The 23,439-nt window shown below is 39.5% G+C and overlaps 1 long non-coding RNA gene across 1 annotated transcript; it reads right to left on the bottom strand.

Annotated features, from left to right (window-relative positions):
* On the bottom strand, window positions 5,059-9,992 carry LOC109947537. The gene is made up of 3 exons (XR_002270305.1): window positions 9,840-9,992; window positions 5,564-6,411; window positions 5,059-5,463 (listed from the first exon to the last, which is right to left on the bottom strand). It is a non-coding gene; the product is annotated as an uncharacterized LOC109947537 (long non-coding RNA).

The following is a 23,439-nucleotide window of genomic DNA, read 5'->3' on the forward strand; positions in this document are numbered from 1 at the left end:
GGAGTGTTACATCGTAGCATTCAAGCAGAGAAGAAAAGAAAAGATGAAAATGTACGCCGTCGAGCGAGATGGGATAGATCGTGAGGTCGAGCTTGACCCACGAGAAGGTACCAATAAACAACAAGCAATGCTAGGAGGGGACCTAGAGGAAGTGCAAATCGATGATAATCACCCAGATCGGATCGTCAAGATTGGTGCCCAACTACCACCTCAAATTCGTGATGACCTGACAAACTTTCTACTTGAGAACGCTCAGGTATTTGCATGGTCGTATGAGGACATGCTTGGAATAGATCCTGAGATCATATCACACCGTCTAAGTATCAATCCCGTCTTCAAGCCAATACGCCAAAAATGTCGAGCTTACGATGTAGAATGGTATGCTCCTATGAAGGAAAAGGTGGACAAGCTCACGAAGATTGGTTTCGTTCGTGAAGTCAACTATCTAAGTTGGTTGGCCAACGTGGTCATGGTGAGGAAGACACCTGTAAAATGGCAAATGTGCGTTGACTTCATTGACTTGAACAAGGTGTGTCCCAAGGATAGCTTCCCGCTTCCCTGTATTGATCAGCTCATTGATTCAACTGCGGGCCACGAGCTCTTTAGTTTCATGGACGCATACTCGGGTTATAACCAAATTCTGATGTAATGTACCCACCAGATTAGGAGCACACCTCGTTCATCACAGATCAAGGTCTTTATTGCTACATGGTCATGCCATTCGGTCTCAAGAACGCAGGTGCAACATACCAGCAACTTGTCAACCAGATGTTTGCCAACCAAATCGGGAAAAATATGGAGGTGTATGTCAATGACATGCTAGTCAAGAGTGTCACGGTTGATCATCACATTCAAGACTTAGCTGAAACCTTCAAGGTATTAAAGAGGTATAAGATGAGGCTTAATCCTGCCAAGTGTGCCTTCGGGGTTAGCTCGGGAAAATTCTTAGGGTTCATGGTCAGCCAGCATGGCATCGAGGCGAATCCAGAAAAGATTCAAGCTCTGCTTAACATGACGTCACCTAGGACTTTAAAAGAAGTGCAAAGCTTTACAAGCCATTGGCTGCACTAAATCGATTCATATCTCGAGCTGCAGACCGTTGTCAACCTTTCTTCTAAGCTATAAAGGGGAGGACGAAACTCATTGATTAGACCCTTGAGTGTGAGCGCGCTTTTTAACAGTTAAAGGAATACATGGGCAAACCCCATCTTCTGTCCAAGCCTGAACATGGTGAAGATCTGTTATTGTACCTATCCGTGTCCTTTATAGCGATAAGCTCAGTGCCCATCAGAGAGGTAGGCAAGGTTCAACACCCCGTGTATTATGTAAGCCGAGCTCTCCAGGATGCCGAAACGAGGTACCCTGAGATTGAGAAGTTGGCCCTCGCCCTTGTTATTTCAGCTTGGAAGTTGAGATCTTACTTCCAGTCTTATACCATCGTTGTGCTGACCAACCACCCATTGAGGCAGGTCTTGCAAAAGCCTAACACCTCAAGTCGGCTCATCAAATGGTCAATTAAACTAGGTGAATTTAATATCATATACCGCTCACGATAAGCAATCAAGGCTCAAGCTGTGGCCGATTTTCTTTTCTGAGTTCACCGATGTACAACCACCACCATTGCCAACCGATCAGCCTAAGATGAGCAGGGAGAAGAAGATATGACCTAACCTCCCACTTTGGATTCTACATGTTGATGGTGCCTCAAATCAGCAAGAAAGTGGGGCAGGGCTAATGTTAACCTCACCTGAAGACGATGAGACCCAATATGCCTTACGGTTTGGGTTCAAGGCCTAGAATAATGAAGCTGAGTATGAGACACTCCTTGCAGGACTTCGCCTAGCATCTGAGCTCGGGTTTCAACAGCTCCACATTTTCAACGACTCCCAGTTGGTAGTAAATCATGTCACCGAAGAATACCAAGCTCGAGATAGAAGCATGAGTGCCTACCTAGCCAAGGTCAAGAAGTTGTTGGATGATTTTGTTGGTTATGAAATCATTCAAATTCCTCCGCTCGAGAATACAAAAGCTGAGCATAGAGGAAGATTGTGTGGAAGTGTTCCCTATTAGTTCCGAGTCAACTTGGATGGATCCAATATGCGATTATCTAATGCATGGAGTCCTACCTGGGAAGCAGAAGCGTTGTTGGATGATTTTGTTGGTTATGAAATCATTCAAATTCCTCCGCTCGAGAATACAAAAGCTGAGCATAGAGGAAGATTGTGTGGAAGTGTTCCCTATTAGTTCCGAGTCAACTTGGATGGATCCAATACGCGATTATCTAATGCATGGAGTCCTACCTGGGAAGCAGAAGCTCGATGAGTACGGTATAGGTTATCCCGATATTTGATCATCAATAACAAGTTGTATAAAGAGGTTTATCTTTGCCATACCTGCGATGCTTGACACCTGATGACGCTAATTATGTGCTTCGTGAAATCCACGAAGGTGTTTGTGGAAATCACTCAGGCACTTGATCTCTTGCCCACAAAGCCCTCAGACAAAGATATTACTCGCCAACACTCCAAGCTGATGCCAAGAAGATTGCTCAAACCTGTCCCAAGTGCCAAGAATACGCGGTGGTTCCCCATCAACCACCGGAGAATTTGACTTCAATTAGTAGTCCTTGGCCCTTTGCTCAATGGGGAATTGACCTTATTGGCCTTATGCCAAAGGGAAAAGGTCAAACCAAGTTCGCGATTGTTGCAGTGGATTATTTCACCAAGTGGGCTGAGGCTAAACCCTTAGCTACAATAACTGAGAAGAACTACACCGCGTTCCTCTGAAAGAACATCATATGTCAATTTGGTATCCCATACTCCATAATTACTGATAATGGCAAGCAATTTGATAATGCCAAGCTTCGTGAGTTGTTTGCCGAGCTCAACATCAAGCATTTCTTTGCATCTCCAGCTCATCCTCAAGCTAATGGCCAAGTCAAAGCAATCAATAAGTTGATCAAAAAGAACTTGAAAACAAGGCTAGACAAGGCTAAAGGAGCATGGGCTGAACTGTTACCCCAAGTCCTTTGGGCGTACAGAACTTCACACGAACATCCACGGGAGACACCCTGAATGCCCTTGCTTTTGGAACCGAAGCTGTAGTGCCTGTCGAGATTGGAATGGGTACGCACAGAGTGGAAGTGTTTCAAGTTGAAGCAAATGATGACCAGATGAATCTTAACCTGGACTTAGTAGATGAACGACGGGACCATGCTCCGCTGCGCAATGCCTCATACCAACAACGTGTAGCTCGCTACTACAACTCCCGTGTCAAACACCTAGCTTTCCAGGTTAGTGACCTGGTACTCTGCAAGGTCATGCTTGTTACTCGTAAACCTTCAAATGGAAGCTTGGGACCGACCTGGGAAGGGCCTTATTGTGTCTTTGAAGTTGTACACTCGGGCACCTATCGACTAAAGGATCTCAAGGGAGCAAATCTGCCTCATCCTTGGGACGCTGAGCATTTAAAGAAGTATTACCATTGATTTCCTCCTCATCTACATGCTCTCAGAGTTAGATCATCAATTTGAGATTCAGATTTTCGGCTTTGTTTCTTTTTGTTCAGTGTGGGACTATCCTGTTATGATATCTCATGAGGTAGTTTTTAGTTCTTGAACTTAGTCAGCCAGCGTACGAGTTCGCTCTTGTTTTGTTTTCAATTTTTTATTAGTGAATAAAATTGGGATTCCTTTTCCAACGTATTGTCTCTCCAAGCCTTAACAAAGTAACTCAAAAGGCCACATTCAAGTCAGGATGAAATCAAGCTCCAGAGATTTGCCAAGCTTAGATGAACGAAAGGTCCGAGCTATATTTTTATCGGGCTCATGTAGACGAAAGGTCTAAGCTCAATTTTGGCCAAGCTTAAATGGATGAAAGGTCTGAGCTATATTTTTTATCAAGCTCATATGCACGAAAGGTCCTAGCTATATTTTTTTATCAAACCCATTATCAAGCTCATATGGACGAAAGGTCCGAGCTATATTTTTTATCAAGCTCATATGGACGGAAGGTCTGAGCTATATTTTGATCAAGCTCATGTGCACAAAAGGTCCGAGCTATATTTTTATTGAGCTCATATAGACGAAAGGTCTAAGCTCAATTTTGGCCAAGCTCATATGGATGAAAGGTCCGAGCTATATTTTTATCAAGCCCATGTGGACGAAAGGTCTGAGCTATATTTTTTATCAAGCTCATATGGACAAAAGGTTCGAGCTATATTTTTTATCGAGCTCATATGGACGAAAGGTCCGATCTATATTTTGATCAAGCTCATGTGGACGAAAAGTCCGAGCTATATTTTTATCAAGCTTATATAGACGAAAGGTCTGAGCTCAATTTTGGCCAAGCTCATATGGACGAAAGGTCCGAGCTATATTTTTATCAAGCTCATGTGGACGAAAGGTCCGAGCTATATTTCTATCAAGCTCATATATACGAAAGGTGTAAGCTCATTTTTAGCCAAGCTTAGATGAACGAAATGTCTTAGCTATATTTCTTATCAAGCTCATATGGACGAGAGGTCCGAGCTATATTTTTATCAAGCTTTGATGGATGAAAGCTTCGAGCTCAACCTTTTCCGAGCTCGTGCTCAGATTGGCAAAGAGCCAACCTTAGTTCACCAAGCTCATGGCCAAGTCGGCAAGGAGCCGACCTCTACCTCGCCATACCAAACTCATGGTCAGGTTGGCCAAGAACCCACCTCGTCATGCCAAGCTCATGTCCAGGTCAGCAAGGAGCCGACCTCTACCTCAGCATGCCAAGCTCATGGTCAGGTTGAGAAAGCACCGACCTCAACTCGCTAGGCTCATGGTCAAGTTGGCAAAAGCCCACTTCGCCATGCCAAGCTCCTGGTCGGGTTGGTAAAGAACCAACCTCGACGTGCCAAGCTCGCGCTCAAGTTGGCAAGGGTTCAACCTCAATTTGTTGAGCTCTAGCATACCCATAGAGATATATGTATATATGTGTGTGTGCATATATATATATATATTATCCGAAAATTTGCTAAGCTTCAACAAAAATCACCTTTGAGTTTTTTGTCTACAACAACATATGTTGAGGCATACATAGATAATACAATGAAGACCAAGGTCCAACAAAATACATCGAACACCCACCATGATCACAGAGTGGCGGCAAAATAAACAACACAAATGTCTCAAAACAGATATAATTAAGGCATAACAAAAGGAGTATTAACTCCTGAACTCCATGGATGATCGTCATACTAGCACTCCATGTGGGGTACACAAAAAGGCCAGTCTAGCCCGATCAGGTCAGAGAAGCGTCATCCCCATAAATACCTCCCATCACGGTCTCATCGTGCGCATCAACCTCAGAGGTGCCCATCTTCACCTCACCCACCATTAGACCCCCCTATGTCCAAGGAAGGGGCTTCTCTCAGCTCGGACTCTCACGATCTGCTCCAACTTCTGACCTCAAATGGAAGGTCTGGCCCACCTATCTGCAAAACCCCGTATACACCGTGTATTAGACAGTCAACCAATCATACAAAGGTGTACTGATTAAAAATATGCTGACCTACATGACATCCAAGTACCCACCTGCTCGACAGAAGCAAGTCTGAACTCGAGCGCCAGAGCCCACATCTCCCTTTCTAAACTTCTAATTCCCTGAGGCAAAGAAATACTTGTTTTTCCAAGCTTTCTTTGAAGAGTTATTTGTTATCAAGACACCTTCTATATTCATGAAAGCACAGACATACCACCACCCTATGCTACCTGGATGCTTCTTCAGACAATATTAGTTTGCGAACTGAGCAAAGGAAGGCTCACCAAGCCCTAGTTGCTTCCATAACACATACATGCTTAACCAGGCTATATAGACATTTGGGTTGATTTGCACGGGAGCCAACCCTAAGGTTCTAAGGAATTTATGGACATACGGGTGAAGGGGCAACCTAAACCCACATTTAAAGAACCCTGGATGTATCAAGACCGAGCCATCTGGAGGCTGACTTGCCTTCTCATCCTTCCTGAGTAACCTCAGCTTTATGCTGTCTGGGATCCTATACTCCAACCTCAAATGCTTAAGCTCACCTTCGGTCATTTCATTTTTTACCTTATCAATGCTATATTGGCCTATCCTCCCTGCTACCACCTCATCTTCCATATCTACCTCATCATCAACAAGACCGTCATCTCCTCTTACTAGCTCAGCCTCTTCATCCTCATCCCCCCTTCACTCTCGTCTCTCGGATCCCAATCTCTTTCCCAATCCTCCATCCCAAATCGTGAACTATCCGACTCAGACATCTACTTGGCACGTCGCATACACTAGGTCATATTCTAGAATGGGGACTTACCCAACTCAGATGGCGAGGTTCTTTTCTTTTAGGTTATGACCCTGTCGATAGATCTTGATCATGAGCTCTCCTACCCCTTGCTTGTGCCTACATGCACCAATAAACATATCCTTTAATCATGACGAAAATGATATGGACACACCAACATGACAAAACTGACGACGAGACAAACAATTCAGCAGCATATATTGTACCTGTTTAGAAATTCTATTTTTTCACATAATTTTTTGCAACAAGGTGTATGGGGGTTCATATAAGGCACAGGGCAGCGGCCCAACAACTCACATCCATATATTTTGGGTCATACCCACACCCAAAAGAAAAAGAAAAAAAAAGGGGGAACAAGAGATACCAAGATCTCAACAGCACAACGGCGCTATGTCAACAATTTAAAGTGCAAGGGGTTCCAAGGAAGAAAAATAAAGAACAGAGCCTGGTCCCAAAGATTAATTCCATGACATAGTCACATAAAGAGGGACAAACTCCAAACTTTTTTCAGCATATCAAGACACATGGCCTCCTAGTATCACAAGGTAGTGAACTATTTGGTTTATGTTTACTTCAACAGATATATTCAGAACAAAGAAAGGCAGTTAGCAATTCATAAAGTTCTCCATGTTTACATATGCCTAGGGACTTCTTCCTTGTGTTTTAATTATCACAGCTACCCATTTGAGTACTGATTCTCTCATACATGGGTTGCACACCAACATGCCAAACCTGTGAGTATATTGGCCGTGGGTTTTCAAGCAGCAACAAAGAACACATTTCAACAAGCATAGACCACATGCATACACTTTATCAAATCATATATATATATAGGGGGCGGATCCGTGGCATTATATTTTTGACACAAGTTTTGACACAATTCTTGGGGCCAGTAGATTATTCTACTTTCAGTGGTTGAGATTAAACTTCACATGGGAAATAATTTTTATTTCTTAATTAGACAATCATTAATTTTATTTTCTCTCTCACCATAAAAATAAAAGAAACGATTTTCTCTCTCCTTCCTTTTTTCTTGGTAATCTCTCTTCTTTCTCGCACTCATCTCTCTCACTCTCTTTCATGAGACCATAAAAAATATCGGTCTCTTTTTCTCTCTTTATCTACAACAAGAGTCTCCTCCCTCCCTCTCTTTCATGAAACCAGAAAAGACCTCCATCTCTTTTGAGGGTTTGATTTAGGGATTTTAATCGTCTCATATCTGAAAATTTTGACTATTACTGTTTTTTTTTTCATTAAAAACTTTTATCGTTTTAATAGAGAGAGAATACAAAGTGAAAATTTGATGCCACAACACTTGTTGATTATCTCGTGAAGAACACAAGTTCCATTGATCAACCTTCACTTTTACCAATTAGATGAGCTTAGGCAACAAATTTCTTCTCTGCATACATGGTTGCGGGATTGCGTGATCATAGGCCTTAACACAAAGGAGGAGAGAAGCCGAATTTTCTGTCAGATTGCATACACTTGCTGGAATATATGGAAGACTAGAAATAGGGTGGTGTTTGACAATTTCACACCCCAACCCCAGCAAACCCTCAAGGCCATTTTCGACCAGGTAAATGAAAGATTATCTCTAAAGCATCTAATCACCTCTTCCACTACAAGATCAGTTCATCCCTCTGCCCAGGCGTCTTGGGCAGCCCCTTCTGTGCCTTTTGTCAAAATAAATGTTGATGCCGCTTGGAGGAAAAACACATGTCTTGCGGGGGCTGGCATAGTTATTCGAAACTTTGAAGGAAGATTTCTTGGGGCCAAATCTGTGGATTTTCAAGCGGAGAATGCTCTTATAGCTGAGGCAACAGCGTTATGGGAGGGCTGCAAATTTCCTAAGGAGCGGGGTCACAACATGGTTTGTTTCGAGTCAGATTATTTGGAGCTTATCAAAAGTGTTTGTGGCTCTTTTGGTCGAGGGAGTTGGACTTTGTACCCAATTCTTACCCTTATCCGCGATGAGCAACGATATTTTGAAGAGTGCAGGTGGAATTGGACCACCAGAAATTGTAATCAAGCGACGGATCATCTTGCGTCACTGGCACTATCGAGGAGGAGTACGGAAGTTTGGGTTGAATGGCCCCCCACCTCTCTTGTGCACATCCTTTGCAAGGATGGACTCCCTTGTCCTCACCATGCCTAATTTGGTTGTTGATTGGTCTTGAATCATTTTGACATCTTTATGGTTGGATCGTCTTTCTGGCGCTTTTCTTCTTGATCAGTCTATTGTATTGTTTGGTTTCTGGACTCTCTATGTTTTGTCTGTTTCCTTGCATGGACAGACTTGTTTTCCTTTTATGGGCGTGAGACTCTTGTTTAGAGGTTCTTGTGCTTTGAATAGAAGATCTTTTCGACCAAAAAAAAAAGAACTTCTTTAATTTGAATAACCATTCATGATTAAAAATGATGTTCTATGACTGGCAGCTATCCTTTTGGAACTATTGAAATTCTTTAGATCATTGAAAGTAGACAAATGGCTTAATTTTGATTAAGATTTTTATGCTTGAAAACTTATAGATAGTATTCTTATAATGTGAACAGGAATATCAAAACATTAGGGTTGAACAATGTCCAAGATGGCACCTGGCATGGTCGGGGTTATACAATATACACAGGTAGCCTTGGGGGGAAAGTCATTCTTTGAGCTACAGATTGTTGTGAATCATGAGCTTAATAAATTGGGCATTTACCATTCCAGAAATTGGCTACAGCTATGATTGGAAGTTGACTTGAAATTTAATTAATTTTTCCGGAGATATGGGATTGAGAGTTGGAGGAAATATCTTGTGGGTGCTCCAATATTTTGATGATACAATATCTGTATTAAGATAGGAGAAATTGCTTTGACATAAAAGAAAAAACTACTGAAGATGAATTGATGATTGCACATGCAGGTGTGGGAAGAAGGGGAAACTGAAGAGACTCTTTCCGGTTTAGGCCTTTAGTTTTTGGTGAAATTCTTTATTTATTACACCGTAATAAATATTTGATATTAAAGAGGTAGCTGGGATTACGTCTCCAAGAAAAAAAAAAAGAGGAGAGAGAAAATCATTTCTTTTATTTTTATGAGAGAGAAAATAAAATTAATGATTGTCTATGTAAAAAACTACTTACCATGTGAGGTTTAATCTCAATCATTGAAAGTGGAGTAATCTAATGGCTCAAAAATTATGCCAAAACTTGTGTAAAAAACATAGTGCCACAGATCCGCCCATATATATATATTATATTATATTATATAAAAGCACACCAATCCCTACAAACAGCAGACATGAGGTCCCAGACATTCTTATGCATTAATTCATGAGGTCCCAGACATTGTTATACATTAATTCATATATGGCCTCCATTAAGAAGCAACAAGAAAGCAGCAAGAAGAAACGCGTGGGTCCAAATAAAAAAATTAACAGAAAAGTATAGATCTCTCTTCACAAAATAAAAAATGGGGGCTGATATGTTCAGTTCAGAAGTGGTGGTAGCAGAAAATATAAAATAGGGTGGTGAGATCTTACCTCCTTGGATGTATTGGCGTTGCTGGGATCAGATTTCAGGCCTTCCACTTCGCCATCACTCTCCCGTTCCTTTCTTCTCCAAATAACAATTAGGTTGGGGGCTGATATGTTCTCACTTTTTTCGCTGTGCGTTTTTGTGGTCTGAACCCAGCTTTTGGGGTTGTTCTCATTTCAAAAATGGGGCTGTCTTGGAAAGCTCAATTTTTTAGCTCTCTACCAATGCATACTTGTCATGTGGCGTCCTCATCATGAGATATTTTCAAATATCATCTTTTGTTATTCTCAAAGACACACAAGTCTGAAATCAAATATCATATGTACAATTAAAACTCAAATAATTGTACGCAAGCAGCCACATGGTAGTTAACGCGAGACAAGGCAAGCATTAGGTTTTATTATTCTCTTTCACGCTAAATTCTTATTCTCCCGCCACTAACCAAGTCCTTTTGCCAAGCTCGTTTTTGTGGAAACTTGGGGGACTCCTGGTGCCGATCTGTGACATGGAAAATATTAAAAAATTATTTTATAACTTAACATTGCTAGCTTGGCCAAATTATTAAAGTACAACTCCCCACACAAAACTCTCTTGTCTGGGGACTTGGGGGACTTCTGTTTGTGAGGTGAAATACCTCTAGGCCGAGCTAGGCTACACCACGGTGTTATTGGTCGAGCTAGGCTAGACCACAGTGTTAGTGGTCGGGCTGGGCTCGAGCTTGGTCACCATATATTTTTCCACCCTGACCCATGTGGACTTGGGAGTCCATTTGAGCTCAGCCTCGGTGCACATGAGTTTGATTTACGTGGTGTTCACTCAAAGGACTTCTAATCCCAAAGAAGTTGGGATGTTTCGGAATCACCAAGACGCCAATCTAAATGGAGTCCTAGTTCGAGGAGGATTAGATTGTTCAGGAGTCCTAGTTTGAGGAGAGTTGGTTTGCTCTAGAGTCCCACTCCGAGAAGGATTAGGTTGTCTAGGATGATATAAAAAGCTAAGGCCATCCTCCGTAAAAGGTATGCAATTCTATGCACAAGAACTTATTGTACAACTTTACTCTCAAACACTCGACTGACTTAAGCATTGGAGGATCCTTGGCCGGCACCACCCAGGTGTCACCCACTGAAGCTATCTTGTTTTACAGGTTCTGGAGGACGACTTGGTTGATCATGCACACCTAGTCCGAAAGAATTGCCCGACCTCGATCTCGAAGAGGTCATCTTCTGTTGAACCAAATTTAGGCATCAACAATTTGCAACTTTGAATCCTAATTAACATTTGTTTTTTTTTTTTTTTGGGTATAACAATTTATTGTACATTTGAATGCAATAAAACACAAACGTTGCAAAAGGAGAAAAAAAACTTCAAACCATTGCCTTCTCCCCACTAGCTTCCCTCCATCTCCATCCCTGTCTCCCAACCCTCCGCCAGAAGCAAATCAGGCTGCAAAGTCAGTGAGGTACATCGTGACGATTTGGCCGTGGCGTTTAGAGGCACCGATGGCATATGTGCCTGCCTATAATGGTGGCCATTTGGCAATGAAATTTTTAATCGTAGAAATTGAAAGAAAAAAATAATAATGTTCGGTTTTTAAAAAAGAAAAAAAAAACACCATCAAAATAAAAAGTTTAGCGGGGTTCAAGCAGACTCACCCTTCATACATTTCATTGAGTGAATATGAATGATTTAATTCTGCCTCTTCATGCCAATTCTATAGGTATGCACAACCCAGAAAGGAAGAGAACAAAGAAAGAAAAATAAGAAAACTATAATACAAAGAAAAGAAAGAAAGAAAAAATAGATTCTCTCTCTCTCTTCATGCATTCCATTGAACACGCATGAAGTGAGAAGCCATGCATGCATGCATGCAATCAATATACAGAGTTTGATAATTATCCCCTCCGGTAGGCCGCACCACTATCATAATCACTACGGGTCAGAAGCAATAATAGTATTGCTTTTGTTGGGAGCAAAATTGGAGGGCTGCCTTTGCAAAATCAGCTTGCGCATTGAATCCATAAGCTTTGTGCTCCTAGGTGTGTGGGGCCCAACACCAACTTCATCTTTACGACCAACGGCCCTGATTCTTTCCCTCTGCAGGCTCTGCTTGTAGTTGATCTCCTCCTCCTCTTCCTCCTCCTCCTCCTCTATCAACTTGGGTCTTCGAGAAGACTTTTTATCCTGCTGGAGCTTGCACTTCTGAAGCTTCACGTACTTCTTCATCTTCAACATTTCAATTTCGAAACCCAAACCTTCTTTTGCAAATTAAATTATTTTTTTTCCAAAAATATTTTTTTATTTTTGGTGATTTACAAATTGGATGCATGTTGTGCTTTATTTATGCATTAGCTGGACGCGTTAATAATAACGACGTGTTTGGTTGGGACAGCTAAGTGTGCGCCAAAAACAGTATAAAGCTGTTTTTTTAATTACCATTTCAATGAAGCAAAGGCTTATATTAGTTTGCCGTCGTGGTAAACTCATCTTTTTGTTTATGTTTGTTGAAGTAGGTCAAAGAATTTCTTTGGAATTTTCCTTTTGGGTTCTGTTTGGTCACCCAATTAAACAGAAATATCTTAATTTTGACTGATTTTTTGTTTACTAACTAACGTGTTGGGTACGTTGAGTGTGAGAGGAATTAATATATTCATGTGGACACAAAATTGAATGAAAGATGACTTTCTCCACCATACTAGTACTAGATGCATGTCAATCCATTTCAAGCCAAGCTTCAACTATCATTAGTTCGATCTCGAGTATTTGTATTTAGTATTAGTGCATTTACACATATTTAAAAAAATAATAACTGTTAGATTAATTATATGAATTTTAATAAGTCCACATCATCATAATTGTATTATACTAAAACTCATCATTTACACCTTATTATGTGTAGAGATATTTATTAAAAAATCCATTTTAGCATGATACATTATACAAAAACCCATATAGAGTCTGTTTGGAGAGAACAACTCAAAATAGCCACTTGTCATTTTCTAATTGGTTCTTACAAAATTTTAACGGGCTAAGAACAAAGGACCAGTAAATTGAGGTTACACCCATAAAATTCATTTAAAATCATCTATAGCCCTTCCTTTTATTTTTCTATTTATAATACCCAATTTTTTCAAATAATACCCGATGACTAGGATCCAACTAAGCAGTTACCTAATATAACTTAGAATATGATTTATTATATTTTTCGGATTCTAAAACTACCCCTATTTATAATTTAACATGCTATCTGGGAGGTGTATTAAGAGCATCTACAATCATGCTCTCTATTTTTTAGTTAAAATTTAGCTAAAAACACACAAAAGTTATTTTAGAAGCTCTCTATAAAATATCAACTTCAATCATACTCTCTGGTTTAGGGAGTATGCTAGAATTATATTTTAATTCAACATAAATGGTCCATCTATATGAAAAAATATATATATATATATATAAAATGGACAATATTTATTAAAGGTTTAAAAATATTCATTAAATAGGGTAGCCTTAAATTATAGGGAGCCACTAAGAGTTCATTCTCTCTCCTCATATTTAGGAGCTCCTAGAGGTCTCCCTATTTTAGGAGATGGATAAGGAGCTGTTCACCTGTTTTGAGTTTATTCCTGAGATGGAAGGGCAAAGTTCCCCACTGCCTTGGAAACCATTGATTGGTCAACAAGTCAGCTTTCTTTGGTGTATAAGCGTGCCACTACTAGCAATCAAGATTCTAGCAAACTTCTTTGAAACCGATAACTTGGGCCCCAAGTTACTGATTTCTAAACAAACGATTATGAATTTGGGTGGGGAATATCTCTCAAGTAAGTTCTTTTTCTTGTCTCAGACTGGTGAGGAGTTCACAATTTATCCCGGGCATCTTGATTGGAATTTCCTTCTTGGGCTGCTCTGTCATCCTCCTGCTGCGCTGGGCAGGCCTAAGATAGTCTTTCTGCCTGGATTTATCTCGGGACGAGGTTCCAATCATGTCAAAAACACTCGGAGTGGGCTGATTCTGTCTGTCAAGGACTACTTCTAACTTAGCTTCACACTTGCACTTGCTGCAGAGCGCTACCCCAGCTGAGATAGTTGCTTTTGGTCTTTCAATAGATTCCCTTGAGACCATTCTGCCTCTGCTGGAGCTGGCTTCTGTTGTTGGCTTGCTTCTCTTCTGTTCTGGCCAATTTAGGTTGACCATGTTGACTTGTGGTTGGGGAAAAGGATCTGTTGTGACTGATGAAGGTTTCTCTGCCAGCTTTAGCCTTCCTGATGTTATTCCTTCCTGTATGACATCTTTGAAAACAACACAACTATTGGTAGAATGGTTCCAAGAGTTGTGCCACCTGTAATACTGCTTGCCCTTGAGCTCTTCTGGCTTGGGCATTCTGTGGGGTGTCTCTATTGCCAGTATAAAATTTCGTCAAATGAAGCATCCACCTTAGTTAGATCAAAAGAATAAACCTTGTTTTGTGTTGGTTTGTTTGGAACGAACCCTCCTGTGAATGGTGGGGGCTTTTGATCCTTTGGAGGTTTTGTAAGGGATTTGCAACTGATGGGATGTTTTAACTTTGCCATTTCTGCCACTGCAATCTCTCTTTCCTCCGAGCCTTCTGCATCTTTTTCTGACTCTACCTCAATCAGATGTATTGAAGAAGAATGTGACTTGTAATACGTGCCCTTAGAAGAGTTCTTCTTCTGCTGTTCTTCCTTAAGCAGCTTCTCGTACTTGGATGCTTTATCTGCCAGTTCTGCCAGATCTCCAAACATCATCCCATCAAATCTTTTTCTTAGAGAGATTTTGAGGGCAGCCTGAGCCATTTCAATGAAGTGTCTTTCTTCCATAGGGATCCGGCACTTCATTTTGAGCTTTCTGAATCTGGTTATGAAGTCTTGGGCAGGTTCATCTTCATTCTGTTTGAGGGCAGCAAGGTCACTGATAGTGACTTCTGGCTGAATCCTGTAATAATAGTCATGGAAAACACTTTCCATCTGCTCCCAAGTTTGAACAGAATTAGCTGGCAGACTGGTGTACCAAGTGAAAGCTTGTCCAGAGAGAGAATTCCCAAAAAGCCTTAACTTCAACAGAGGGTTATTTTCTATGGCTATGCACTGGACAGAGAACCTGCCTATATGCTCAACCGACGAAGCATGGGGATCCTCTCCGTTGAACAAGGAGAAGTTTGGCACCTTGAAACCTGGAGATAGAGGTATCTGATCAATATAAGTTGGATATGGTTTCCTATAGGTTGGCCTTTCTCCTCTTCTGGCTTCAGGCTCCATCATTTCTTTGATCATTCTTTGTAATGCCCCCACGTCATGCAAAGCATTGATAAGGTGCAGATTATGTCCCTGTTCTGGCTGGCCGTGATCAACCCTGGGCTCTGCCTTATAGAGTCTGGGCGGAACTTCCTCCCTGTGTTCTTCCTGCTTTTCTAGATCTGGATAATTCCTCCAGTTTGCCCCCGGCCTGTTCCTGTCATTGTTAACAAAAAGGTTGTTTCCTCATCTACCTCTTCTGCCCCCTGCAGGTGGAGGGAATGGATTGGGATCCATCCTTCTGGGTCTGTATGGCAATACTACTGGTGGCTCAGGCAGAAGTGCCAAAGGTTGTTCATATGGGGCCTCAAGTTGTGGAATAGGCTGTGGTTCTGGCTGGTTCTGGATTGGTGCAGGGCCTCCTGGCCGGACTGGGGCCTCATGTCCTTGGACGAGAAGGGCTTCTCCCCTCTGTCCAGCCTGGATCTCTCCATGCTCTGGTATCCTAGCTATCTGTGCAATGAGAGGGTTTTCCTGGTATGGCCATGCTAATCCTGGTGGAGGGCCATGAGGAAGATCTAGCTGCTGGACTACAGCATCTGGGTTTAGAATTCTGGCCATGGCAGCCTCACGTCCTTCCTGAACTGCCTGTTAACCTGCCATTGCATCATGGCTGTCATATTATTGAGAGTATCCTGGCTCCTTTGTATTGCCATCTCTTGTCAGAATACAGATTCCTGTATGATTCATTCTTCTGGAGCCGGTCCTGAAGCATCTGCTTCTTGTACTGCCGTGGGCTGATTGCCTGGCATCACTTTCTTCTGACTCCAAACCTTCCCTGAGAGCTACCTGGTTTATCTCCATGGCGTGGTGCGAGTTCTGGCTAGTGCTTCCAATATTCATAAACTTAAGAAGAATCCTGTCAGAATATGTATACTGAGAAGTCCTACTGGGCGTGCCAAATTGTTCACCTGTTTTGAGTTTATTCCTGAGATGGAAGGGCAAAGTTCCTCACTGCCTTGGAAACCATTGATTGGTCAACAAGTTAGCTTTCTTTAGTGTATGAGCGTGCCACTACTAGCAATCAAGATTCTAGCAGACTTCTTTAAAACCGATAACTTGCGCCCCAAGTTATTGATTTCTAAACAAACGATATGAATTTGGGTGGGGAATATCTCCCAAGTAAGTTCTTTTTCTTGCCTTAGACTGGTGAGGACTTCACAATTTATCCCAGTATAAAATTGGTAATTCTAGCCAGAATAATGAATAATAAAGTGGACTGTTTTTAGACAGAATTGCTCTTTTCAGAGCTACAAAGGAAGAAATCAAATCTAGAAAAGCAAAAAGAAAGCCGGAACTCCATTCCTGTATGGATAGAAGCTTCTGATCCGGGCTGGACTGGGTATGTCTGGGCTAGACTGGACTTTTAACAACTTCAACTGCTCAGTTTCAACTGGAGGTCGATACCAAAGTTCAATTTTGGCAGAGCTTTAATCTACTCCAAGCTTTGGGAGGCTTTTGAGCGGGCAGGACTACAGCTTTTTTGTTTGAAGGGACAGAAGTGACCGTTCTTAAGAACGTAATGAGCTGGAAATTGCACTGTGAAATTTCTTGAGGTTTTCATATTTGAGAAAACTCAAACTCTGCTTGTCTTGGCTTTTGCTGAACCAAATTCGTAACGAGAGAGATCTTGTTTTGAATGACTTATTTCTTTAATTCTGAACTTTGGGAATTCTGATCTAAAACTGTTTTTTTCTTGTGGTTCAAGTGAGCTTTTGGTTGATTTTTTGGTTGTTTGTTTGATTGATGAAAATTGAGTGTCCCCTATTTTGTTCACCCTCTCTAGTATTTATAAGGAAATGCTTTGGAGTAGGGTTTCATTCTTCTAACAATGGGCGGCAAAGATTTCTCAAAAGATCTTTTTATTTTTAAATGAAAGAAAAAGAAAAGTTTTAATCAACTCTGGCAGATAAGCTCTCAATAGTCAGTTCTCAAGATCACTTCCCTGTTTTTCCTGAAAGAGAACCTAACCCCTTTTTAATTTCCAACTGCCCCCTTGTGAGAGCTCAAACCGTGATGGTTAGTTTGATTCTCAGTTTGAACAGCTCCCTGTCTTCCTGCTTATCTCTTTTTGAAAGTATGACCTGTTTATCTTTTGGGAGAATCACCCTTTTGTTGGAGTACAGGAAAATATCTCTAAAATATTTTATACATAAAATATAAGGGTTTGATCTTCTGATGGCAGAGATTTTTAGAGAGGTCTTCTCCTAGTTCGCCTGCTTTTGATTAACATACTTTATCAAATTAGTTGAAAATGTTGACTTTTCAAATGTCAGAGAAAAAGAGATTTCACATGGGTCTGTTTTTATTTTCTCCTTTCTTTAATCATGCTGGGCCTGCTCTGATTTTTCTGGAATCAAACCAAGGGCTGGTTGTTTTTGGATTTCCTGTTTATTTTGCAAAGTCTGGGTCTGGACCCGTAGTGTTTGGGCGGAGTGTATAATCTTGGCCCAATTCAAGGGAACATTGATGGCTGGTTTAAAAATTGTTATGGGCTTTGTGACCTGGGGCTAGGTGTGCCAAATTAAGCCCAAACAGGAGCATGGTTGGAGGTGAGTTTTCTTACTTCCTCCCTAAATTTTATCTAAGGAGGTGGTTTAGGGAGTCCATTATGGATGCTCTAAGCCTTGGTTCCTAAATTTATTGTTTTGATTTCCTCCCAGCAAATTAGCCTGCAATTCAATCCTGTAAATGCATCAGTTTTGATTATGAATTTAATTTACATAATGGTGTCTAGCATAGGGATAATGATTTGTTGGATTAGTTTTATTTTTCTGAGAAAAGCCCTGATTTTCCTTCACTTGAGTTCTTGTTGCATCCTGGCTTCCGACGTCGACAAGACTGAGACAAACTATTTCGGCACCGACGACTTAAATCTTGAGTGGTCTGCCCTGCATAACACATGTAATTTATGCATATTTAAAAATATGATTTCTTAGATAGGTAAATTACGATGCATGGAGTCTTACTCGACAAGATCGATGCAAAGTCTTACTAGGAGAAAGAACAGGTAGGTACCTAATGAGTAATTTACCTAGTGGGGTTTTGATGCAAATGATATATCCATGAAAATACAATTGGTCGTTTGCTGAAATTTGTTTTGTCACTTGCATAGTGGGTATTTTTTATTTAATTTTTTTTCCAGCAAGAAGTTGGGTTTGTGTTTACTTTTTGCACATCACGTGTTTGACAAAATACCAACTGTGTAGATAATGTAGGAGATGTAAAAAGATAGGTTCAAATTAATTTGATACAAATGGATATAGGTAGGTACATAATGCACAACAGGTAAATGATGGGCAATGGCCTGTAGGGGTATGCCAATATAAGCGAACCTAATGATTTACCTACTAAGGTCATCTCCAACCCAAGACGTTAAACTCAAAATATCCCAAATTATATTCCAAAATCTCTCTAACCCAAGAAAATGAAGGGGCCAAAATTTGGGAAACCCAAAACTTGGACTCAGATACCAGTTCAAGTATTGTCTGGACCTAAATACCAGTCTAAGTATTGTCTGAACCCAAAACTATTCAATGGAGCCCAACTACAACTGGCACAGCCCATGTGCATCAGAAAATAGGCATCATGGGTTGAAGATTGCCTAATAGGCATCATGTTGAAGTTCTCTTTCTAATTTTGCTGCTACTAATTTTGGAAGTTACTTTTTTTTTTCTTTTCTTTCGTGCACACTAAATATGGATATCAAACCAATGACTATTTCCGTGTACAGTTTATTTGCTCTTCGTATTACTTGTTATTTTCTTTTTTCCTTTAGTTGTTTGTTAATTATATGCACCTATATACAACCGCTTGGTACTCCATCAACATGTATATAGGTTTTCCTAATGCATTTACCCACTAATATGCATCATGTGAAAGTTCTCTTCTAATTTTGCTGCTACTAACTTTGGAAGTTCCTTTTTTTTTTTTTTTTTTTTCTTTTGTGTACAATAAATATGCAGATGAAACCAAGGACTATTTTTCGTGTACAGTTATTTGCTCTTCGCATTAGTTATTTTTTAAATTATATGCACCTATTTACAACCACCGGGTACTGCATGAACATGCATATAGGTTTTCCTTTATTTGTTTTTATGTATAGAGATTCTGTTTTTGCAAACTTTTGTATTCCCAGTTGTGATAAATTACAAATCTGTATGCACCACACGAAAATATGTGCTTTTCATCTTCTTTTTTTCGTAGCGAATGGAGCGTTCTATATTTGGGAGATGCTTTTTTAAGAACAAAATGGTGAAAATTCCTATGTATAGTGAATAAACTTATATGAGTTTGTGTTCTGATGTTTGCTCAAGGTTTGATGAGCTAGAGGTTGGAGCTTTTGAGATCACATACCTTGTAGCAGTATCCTCCATGTTTACTGGAGTCCGATTTAGATGTGCGTGTTATGTATTTGTCATTGTTGAACTAGAAGAAAAATATTGTCACCCTCGTTGTCAAGGAATGTCAGTTGCCTGACGAGGGTAATGATACTGATGATGTATTTGGATCTTCCACACGTGCTCCGAAGGATAACAATCACACTGATGAGAACGATTACATTGGGAAATATGGTGCACTGCTGACCGTGCATATTTATCTCACACTTGGAGAAACTATATCAATCATGTGGGCCAGAAATTCATTGGTGGGGTTCATGAGTTAGAGACAAGCTGTGCAAATACGCCATTGAGAAAGGGTTTAAGGCTATGTACCTAAAAAATGACAAAGAGTGTCCTCCATTTTGGCTGCAACAGCTTCCAAACCATTAATGAAACCGATTGAGATTGTAAAGGATTTCAAAAAGTATTATGGGTTGGATATTTCTTATCATAGTGCTTGGTATGGTAAGGAATTAGCTAGCAAAGGGGTTCACGGTGATGAGTCAATGTCATACAGACACCTAGCTTGGTATGTGGAAGCAGTATTAAGTTCAAATTATGGTTCACATTGTACGTTGGAGTGTGACCCAGAGACATCCCGCTTCAAACGGATTTTTATCTCCTTCCATGCTTGCATAGAAGTCTTCAAATATTGCAGGCCATTGTTATTTCTGGATGGTACGTTTATCAAGAATAAATATAAAGGTCAATTGCTCACTGCAACAGGAAAAAACGGTAACCAAGGTAAATGTTAATTTCAATTGTATTAACTTAGTATCTCTTGCCAACTTGATTTATTGATCACCATTTCCACCAATTATATAATGCCTATAACATAATTTTTTAAATTAAAATGCTGATATCGTTGACATAATGAAATAGGTATGTATCCTTTAGCCTTTGCAGTCGTTGACTCTGAAAATGAAGAAAATTGGACGTGGTTTCTCCAAAATCTATCAGAGGTTGTCAATCTCCAAGGAAGAAATATTACATTTATATCTTATCGTAACAAAGGGTTGCTTGAAGCACTGCCATATGTATTCCCCCATTCACCACATGCCTTTTGTTTCCATCACCTCAAGCACAATATCCTTGCCAAGTACCCATCTTCTTTGGGTAAGGCATACCACGATTGGATTGTTCAACTTTTTGGTAGGTGTGCATATGCTCCTACATAAGATGCATTTGAAATGCATATGAGGATGTTAAAAGATGAGGGTGGTGCTATAATTAGAGAGTTCCTAAAAAATCTTCGAAAAGAGAATTGGTCAACTACTTACTATCCTGGTAAGATCATGCGTTCATTGTTTTTTTTATAATTAAAATAGAATGTATATGTTGTATTGATTAGTATATATGGTTTTGTATTGTTGGTAGGCACATTCAATGTTGTAGGTATATATTGTCTCAAAGGTTGTAGGTAAACAACCAGTCTGTTGTAGATATGAAATTACCTAGTGAAATCGTGTTTAAATTGGTTTAAATTGTAGGTAAATTACAGTGAAATCGGATACAGGTATAGGTACAATTTTAAGGACATTATTAGTTGTCTTCAAATAATAGGTACACAAAAAAAATATGAGTGAGACTTGTCTTTTCGGAATGTTTTATATCGGAGTGAGACATGTCTTTTTTTGTCTGAATGAGATAATGATTACATTTTAACAACAGTAATAGGTACAAAAAAAATGACATTACCAAATAATTCTCAGGACACAAAACGCATATATGATACGGCACTAAACATGATAAATAGATGCATCGAAACAGTATGAAAATACTTATTTTATTTCATAGCTGGTCAGAGAGCTTTTGGCTCGTAAACTCATAAAGAAAATGATAAAAGCTTAATGTCACATTGTAACAATAGAATAGGTGGACCATACGTATCATAACCTAGAGAGTTTCGATGTCGTGATGACATTGGTTCGCATTTTTAAAAAAAAAAAATACATAATTGTTAGATTTGACTTACTACATATCATCTCTCCAACTTTTCCCATAATTAATAAATTTACTAATGATTTTCGCACGATATAGTGTTTTTTGTAAACTGAGGCACCATGTTTCGACCTTTTGAGATTGTCCGCATAAAGTACATCACAATGACCCCACAATCAACGTAAAACACCAAAAAAGAAAATAAGGTAATATCAAATCCCATTTGCGGAAAAATATCACAGGATTTGGTTCTTCATACTGATCGCAATGTGTTAAGCACCTAAGTAAATAATGGCATGCCTGATATAAACATAATTTGTTTCCACATACTACATAAAAAAGACAATAGCAAACTCGAAAAATGGCATGCCTTAATTTTATTTAATAAATACTTACGAGTCATCCAATTGTTGTGGGCAGGTAGTCGATGGTCATAATGGATAATTAGAATCGGTAGACTTCAACCATTGTAGTTTTTTTTTTTTTTCTCACCATGTGTTAATGGCGATTGGATTGCCTTCCCTCCATCCTTTTCAGACAGTCTCATTCGAAGACCATTGTTTAATACATTTGATGCAATGCAACTATTAAATTGAAGAAATGTTGTTACATCATCACGCTACAGAAAGTCATACCAAGTAATTAGTTCAACTAAAACCAAAATCAAAAGTAACAAATATTGAAGATTCTTGGTCATGGAATGTTACATTCCAGCTTTTGTGCATTTTCAAAACAAGGGTCAATTTATGATTTTGTAACTGAATGTCTTGGGTCGTAGTGAAACCATTGTTCTTCTTCCTTGTGTAACACTAAAAATGTGAAATGGTACTGACTTGCATGTCTCATTGGGAAAAAAAATGAAGTATGCCCTAGCTAATGCTTCTAACAACGGGTCATGCAAGAATAGTCTGATGTTTTTATCGTCACACTTTTGCAGAAACTCCTAATGTATCAAACAAAATTGTGAAGAGTGTACTAATAAGCACAAACCCAAAATGCATTAAGAGGTACATAATTAACTCCATCGCCCCGCACATTAATCATGAATTTTTTAATTATTATTAGCATCTACATTCCACAATGACCCAACATATCATTGGCCACATTTAAAACTCAAATGAGGCTTTCCATCCGTATGAAATTTTTACCCACCATCTTATAATCTTTAGGCCCATGAAACAATTATGTATGTACTTCGTTTATGATATGGAATACATGTGGCTAATATTAATATATAGGTACAGGAGTTGAAGTTGAAATCAATGTGACTAGCCCCTACACAAATTTCCTAGACATATACCCATCATTCTATAATTTACCTACAGGTAGGTAAATTACGTACAACTAAAACCAATTTCAACTAGGTGATATCAGATATAGTAATTTACCTACATGTAGTAATTTACCAACTATTAATGTATCAAACTGTGGTTTACCTACAACTAATAATAGTATATACTTCATTCATAGTTATTCTTAACACATTAGGGAAACTAATTTTATAAAATTCAATGTGATTCATCTTGGTAAATATAGCCAGCAAAACATTGTCATCATGTGCGATTTAGTCTCCACTTCTGGATTATTGCTTCTCTTAGTTTGTAAAATCTTCGCAAATGAATTAATAACCTGCAATGAGTAACCATTATGACATTCTCTTTAAAAAATTTAAACCCATAATTGACAACTTACGTTACACATTACTGCAACTTCTGTCAGTAGGTCCTTCAAATCATCCTTATACACAGCCGAGTACAATCCTTGTTGCTTTACAATTATACATTTGCATTAATATACACATATATGTGACTTAAAATCCTGATATATTATGCATAATTTAAGCACAATGCTCCGACTCACCCAGAATCAATGCAAATGAGAAAATGATGTAGTCTGTCTTGTTCTTCATTTGATAGATAAATCCACACAGACATGGAAGAAGGGTCAATGCTTGCAGATATCTGTCTTTTCCCTCTAA

The sequence above is a fragment of the Prunus persica genome, chromosome G2 (genome assembly GCF_000346465.2).
Source record: "Prunus persica cultivar Lovell chromosome G2, Prunus_persica_NCBIv2, whole genome shotgun sequence".
Lineage (NCBI taxonomy): Eukaryota > Viridiplantae > Streptophyta > Magnoliopsida > Rosales > Rosaceae > Prunus > Prunus persica.